This window comes from Hippopotamus amphibius, chromosome 15 (genome assembly GCF_030028045.1).
Source record: "Hippopotamus amphibius kiboko isolate mHipAmp2 chromosome 15, mHipAmp2.hap2, whole genome shotgun sequence".
Classification (NCBI taxonomy): Eukaryota; Metazoa; Chordata; class Mammalia; order Artiodactyla; family Hippopotamidae; genus Hippopotamus; species Hippopotamus amphibius.
Window position 1 is genome coordinate 32,540,506 of NC_080200.1, and position 6,271 is coordinate 32,546,776.

Below are 6,271 nucleotides of genomic sequence, written 5' to 3' on the forward strand. Positions count from 1 at the left end.
GGTTCTGTGAAACAGTTATCATATCTCCTCTCAGGAGGCAGTGATGTTGATGGGCTCCCAAAAACTAGGCCTGTGGTGCAAGCAATCAGGTTATTTCCTAAGAGGCACTTGTATGGAAACCAAAGGAAGACAAAGGTCCATCACTGGAGCCGATTATAAACCAGTGGGGGGGGGGGGAGCGTGTGGGGGGCGGTGTCAGTGAAGAAGATTTGTAGATGTTAGGGTGGAAGCAACTTTAGCAGTTTGAAATGGCTGTGATGATGTCGGGTGTTTGGTTCGACTTTCAGACTGGCTCTCACAGAAACAGGCACCAGGATGGTTTCCACAGGAGCTGTGGTGGCCATGTCTCTAAAGTTTTCACCAAGTCCTCCAGCTTCGGTCTGTAGGGCTTCAGGCAAAGGGCCGTTTTCGTTGTCAGTGATGCCAAGTCAAAAGGGTGGGCGAAAGTGGGAAACATTCATGGAGAGAGTTGTAGCCAGATATTGGGGGCAACTTGAAAGACTTCAGGATCCAGTCCGGTTTTCAGGTGAAAAGCAACACCCTAAGGAAAATGAATAGCACCAGAATCTCATATCCACAAGTGTGTATTCCCGTTTTATGGAAACGTAACGTGGGCCTCTAAGGAACGCGTGCAAGTGACTCTCTTGCCAAAGAAATAAGGAGCCTCACGGAGAGTTTCTGAATTCTGGACGGAGCAGGTAGGGAGAAAAAGAGAAGTGATTCCATTTTGCTGACAAGGGTACAAGTCACCAAATGGATGTCCAACTTTTAAAATAAATTGGGTTTTGTTTGTTTTCATTTTCCCTTGTAGCTGGAAAAGAAAAGATTTCACAATCCGTCCTGTTCTCTCTCTCTCTCTCTCACTCAGGTTAGGAGATTCTTTTCTGTTTGAAATAATGGAAGCATTTATAATGTCGTGCAGTTTCAGGTGTACAGCACAGTGATTTAGATAGAAAGATAGGTAGATAGATAGATAGATATAGATTCTGTTTCAGATTTTTTTTCTCTTACAGGTTATTACAAAGTATTGAGTATAGTTTCCTGTGCCAAGTCGTAAGAGCTTGTTGATTATCCACTTTACGTATAGGAATGTGTATATGTTCATCCCAAGCTCCTAAGGTATCCGCACCCTGCCCCCCCCCCCCGCCCCCAGCGGCTTCCCCAATCAGTCCTATTGTAGACAAGTAGTCATACACACACTATCATCCTAGTCCTCAGTTCATTCAGCCCCACGTAGGTCACTCGTTCTTCTCGGAGTCCAGTTTTCCCATCGGCCCTGTCAATCTTGCCTGATGATTGAGCGTGACTGGAAAAGTGATGGTCCCAAGAAGTTTGCAAGAGCTTTTGTGAAGGCTCATAGGACTTGCCCAGCGAAGTGGGTGCCTTGATCACTGCAGGCTGTGGAAGGTATACCCAAAGTGGCAAACACAATTTTTTTTTTAACCGTCTCTATGCCATGGTGAGGACAGAAGGCTTGCAGCAAGGGAAGGCTTCAACCCACATGGAAACCATACTCACCGTCACAGGAACGTTTGGATGACCCTTACTACGTGCCAGTGGAGTGAAGTCCAGTGGCCGGGGCTCAGGGGTTCCTGAGAGAGGAGGTCTGACGCCTCTGGGGACAAAGAGAATTGTTTTCCCCCAGGGTGACAAGCATGACAGGTCAGCCATTGCAGGTAACCTGTAGAAATCTTCCCACCAGCATCTATTTACAATTGGAGCCATTCGAAATGCACCAAGGTGGGTGGCGGAATGCGGGGGGCGGCGGGGACCTGGGGGGGGGGGTGAGGTTCCCCAGGAAGCCTGAGACATGGAGACCCAGTGGCCGGCCGGGCTGCTGCCCCTCTCTGGGGTCTGCTGTCCCTCTCTGGGGTCTGCTGTAGCCCCGACCCTCTGTTGAATGGACAGAATGGAATTGATCCACGTGTGGCCCCCCCCCACCCCCCATCATCTTTCAAGAGGCTGTTGTTGCCGCCTCGGCATGAAACTCGGGTGGAATATCTCCTTGATACTGGGCTCAGTCCCTGTCGTGTGAGCCTCCATTTGGACGACCGAAAACCCTGTATGCCAGGGCAGAGAAGAAGGATCCCATCATTTCCAGAGCAGCTGGAACACACCCGTGTATAGACACAAGCCAAAGAAGGCTTCACGTTCCTTCCTCTTCGACAACGCTTCCCATGTCAGGAAAGCTCTCCAGGAAGCCTACTCCGTTTCATGGCTCTGCTTTCGAAGGAGAGAGAACACATTCTTGAGCTAGGCCCTCTCCTCTTGGATCCTCTCTCAACATGCATTCTAAGTGCAAAAGACTTCATGTGTCATTCGGTTTGGGGGCAAATGTGTCCAAAATACCCCAACGAGTGTAAAACAGTTAGATAGGTCACTGGGGAACAGTGCCTCCTTAGCCACGTCACCCACATCCCAGGGAAAGACTTGCTAGGCAAAGAGAGAAGCCTCTTTCCTTGTGAGCCAACCCTGGCTCTTTGAATATCAAGAGGACTAAGTCCACGTGAGTCCCCCAAGACCTGATAAAGGTAACCTAGAAAAGAAGTGATGATTTTTAGAAGACATAAGCCTGCCTGCCTGCCTGCCTGCCTGCCTTCCTTCCTTCCTTCCTTCCTTCCTTCCTTCCTTCCGGAAAAAGGAAGGAAAGCTTTCTCTCTCATGACGGAGAGAGCAGAGCAATAGAAGAAACACCCAAGCCCGAGCCCAAAGTTGGCCTTTTTCACCGAGAGACAGAAAACTGAATTCTAGTTTTGCACTGGTTTCCTGTTGATACGAACACTCATGTGTGTCCTTGAATCCATCCTCATCTTAAGCAGTCCTGACCACGGTTCCCATTCCTTTCCGAAGATTCTTCTCCTCAGAAACCTTTTCCAATCGCCTGTGCCCAGTTTTAGCTTTTCCCTTGTGTCCTTTGTTTCCCATTTCGAAATGACTAGCTTTAGGACCGAAATGTCTTTTTTTCCCTCCCCCAAACCTTATCTGCATACCTTCTACCTTGCCTCCCCCCTCCCCACACTCCCCAAAGAGGTCCTCTTCCTACAATGAGGATGGCGACCTCGGGTAGCTTGGACCACACACGTTCCTTCTTTAGGATGCCTCATCCTTGGACATTTGTCACCGCCCCCCCCCGCCCCCCACCCCACCCCACCCCACCCCACCCCACCCCAATCCAATCCAATGAAAGTAAGGAAGCCAACCACAGTGACCCGTGTGAACATGGACTGCCTTGTAGAAGTCCAGGCTCCTGCCTAGTTTGTGGTTTCCCTAAAGCGCAAGATCTGTGTAGGCATGGAAGCACGCATATGCTCCAACTCTCCGGAGCAGGGAGACCCTTAGGCTTGTGGAGCTAGGGACGTTTCAGCATTTTCCCTTCTTTGGAGATGATGTAGACAGGCTGCTGAATGTCCATTCTTTCATGGCACTCAGTCCACCCCTAAACCTAGAGATGTTGGAAAGTCTTGAAGTCGGCCTATGGAAAAGAGTTCTTGTGGAAGACGTTCCCTTACACATTCTCCTCATCTCGTCCACACTTCTGTCCTCTGTGTGTTATGAGCGGTCCCACTTGGATGATTCGTGATTTCTTAAGACAGGAAAGCAGTCAGTCCTCATCTCTACACCTCCCGGCCGCCCCCTCCACCACCCTGTTCCCGTGAGAGATTTTCTTCCTGCTTTCAGACGGGAGAAGGAAAGGAGGGTCCGTGTTCCCCTCCTGTTGTCACCTCGCATGGCAAAATCTCCCTATGCCACGGAGGCCCATTTGGGGGCGGTGTCCTGCGGGCCCGAAGACCTTCCGAGTCAACCTCAAGGAGGATGAGGATGTTCTCTCTTGCCACCGAACCGGTGAACCCGATGGCCTTCTAAGCAATGATGTCTCATCAGCCCACCCCACCCGTTTCACACAGAACGGAACAGCCTCTCCTGGATGACTCGGAGCAGGGGAGTTCCTGGGTCTGTCAGAGAGGGCCCTCTGCTGGCGGTGGGTGAAAAAGCACTGCACAGGACAGGAGGTGTTCGTGGTGTCCTTGGGAAGGAAAGGCGGGGGGGCATTTTATTCTTGGAAAGCTTATGCTGGCCCAGGATGTACACTATGAAAGATGATGCGACCTCATTTGGGGCGGGCACCAGAGGAGGGAGACGCGGGGCGGGGGGGGGGGGGGCGGGGAGGTGTAGAAACGCATAAAAGCGGTCCTACCTTAAATGAATAAAAAAATAACAAGCAATATAACATGTACAATAAAATAGAGCACACGCAAAGGAAACGAAGGCAAAGTACAGGAAACGAAGAGAAAAATGCAAAGCCTATATACAGTGCTTCCATGTTCCTCATTCAATCAGCTTGGTGCAGGAATCTCCAGGAGATGAACAGCAAGCATACACGGGTCAAGCGGCGGCCGCGGGTCCACCGGCAGCGCGGGGCTGCGCAGCCCGAGTCCGCGCGTGCTGTCGCTCGGCGGCCGGCGGGCCGGGTCTCTGGGCGCCCGCGGCCCGAGGGTCGCTCGGCGGCCGGCGGGCCGGGTCCCGGGCGCGCGCGGCCCGAGGGTCGCTCGGCGGCCGGCGGGCATGGTCTCGGGCGCGCGCGGCCCGAGGGTCGCTCGGCGGCCGGCGGGCATGGTCTCGGGCGCGCGCGGCCCGAGGGTCGCTCGGCGGCCGGCGGCCCGGGTCCCGGGCGCGCGCGGCCCGAGGGTCGCTCGGCGGCCGGCGGCCCGGGTCCCGGGCGCGCGCGGCCCGAGGGTCGCTCGGCGGCCGGCGGGCATGGTCTCGGGCGCGCGCGGCCCGAGGGTCGCTCGGCGGCCGGCGGGCATGGTCTCGGGCGCGCGCGGCCCGAGGGTCGCTCGGCGGCCGGCGGCCCGGGTCTCGGGCGCGCGCGGCCCGAGGGTCGCTCGGCGGCCGGCGGCCCGGGTCTCGGGCGCCCGCGGCCCGAGGGTCGCTCGGCGGCCCGCGGCCACGGAGCCTGCAGGCCGCTCGGCGGCCCGGGTCCCGGGCGCCCGCAGCCCGAGGGGCGCTCGGCGGCCGGCAGCCCGCGGCCTGCAGGCCGCTCGGCGGCCCGGCTCTCGGGGAGCCCGCGGCGCGAGGGTCGCTCGGCGGCCCGCGGCCACGGAGCCTGCAGGTCGCTCGGCGGCCCGCGTCCCGGGCGCCCGCAGCCCGAGGGGCGCTCGGCGGCCCGCTGCCACAGAGCCTGCAGGCCACTCGGCGGCCCGGGTCCCGGGCGCCCGCGGCCCGAGGGGCGCTCGGCGGCCCGCGGCCGGCTGGTCGACCTGCCTGCAAGTCGACCGGCGGCCCGAGGGTCGCTCGGCGGCCCGCGGCCACAGAGCCTGCAGGCCGCTCGGCGGCCCGGGTCCCGGGCGCCCGCATCCCGAGGGGCGCTCGGTGGCCGGCGGGCATGGTCTCGGGCGCCCGCGGCCCGAGGGTCGCTCTGCGGCCGGCAGCCCGCGGCCTGCACGCCGCTCGGCGGCCCGGGTCTCGGGGAGCCCGCGGCGCGAGGGTCGCTCGGCGGCCGGCGGGCATGGTCTCGGGCGCCCGCGGCCCGAGGGTCGCTCGGCGGCCCGCGGCCTGCAGACCGCTCGGCAGCACGGGCGTGGAGGGCCTGGGACCGCCGCCATGCTGGTTACCCGGCGGTACGGGACGGCGCGGCCTGCTGGTTGACCGGGGTCCCGCGGGCCCGCGGGTCCACCGGCAGCCCGGGGCTGCGCAGCCCGAGTCTGCGCGTGCTGACGGTCTCCCGGCGGCCTGGCTCTCGGGGGCACGCGGCCCGAGGGTCGCTCGGCGGCCGGCAGCCGGCAGCCGGCGGCCTGCAGGCCGCTCGGCGGCCCGGGTCTCGGGGAGCCCGCGGCACGAGGGTCGCTCGGCGGCCCGCGGCCACGGAGCCTGCAGGCCGCTCGGCGGCCCGGGTCCCGGGCGCCCGCATCCCGAGGGGCGCTCGGTGGCCGGCGGGCATGGTCTCGGGCGCCCGCGGCCCGAGGGTCGCTCGGCGGCCCGCGGCCACGGAGCCTACAGGCCGCTCGGCGGCCCGGCTCTCGGGGAGCCCGCGGCGCGAGGGTCGCTCGGCGGCCCGCGGCCACGGAGCCTGCAGGTCGCTCGGCGGCCCGGGTCCCGGGCGCCCGCAGCCCGAGGGGCGCTCGGCGGCCCGCGGCCGGCTGGTCGACCTGCCTGCAAGTCGACCGGCGGCCCGAGGGTCGCTCGGCGGCCCGCGGCCACAGAGCCTGCAGGACGCTCGGCGGCCCGGGTCCCGGGCGCCCGCATCCCGAGGGGCGCTCGGTGGCCGGCGGGC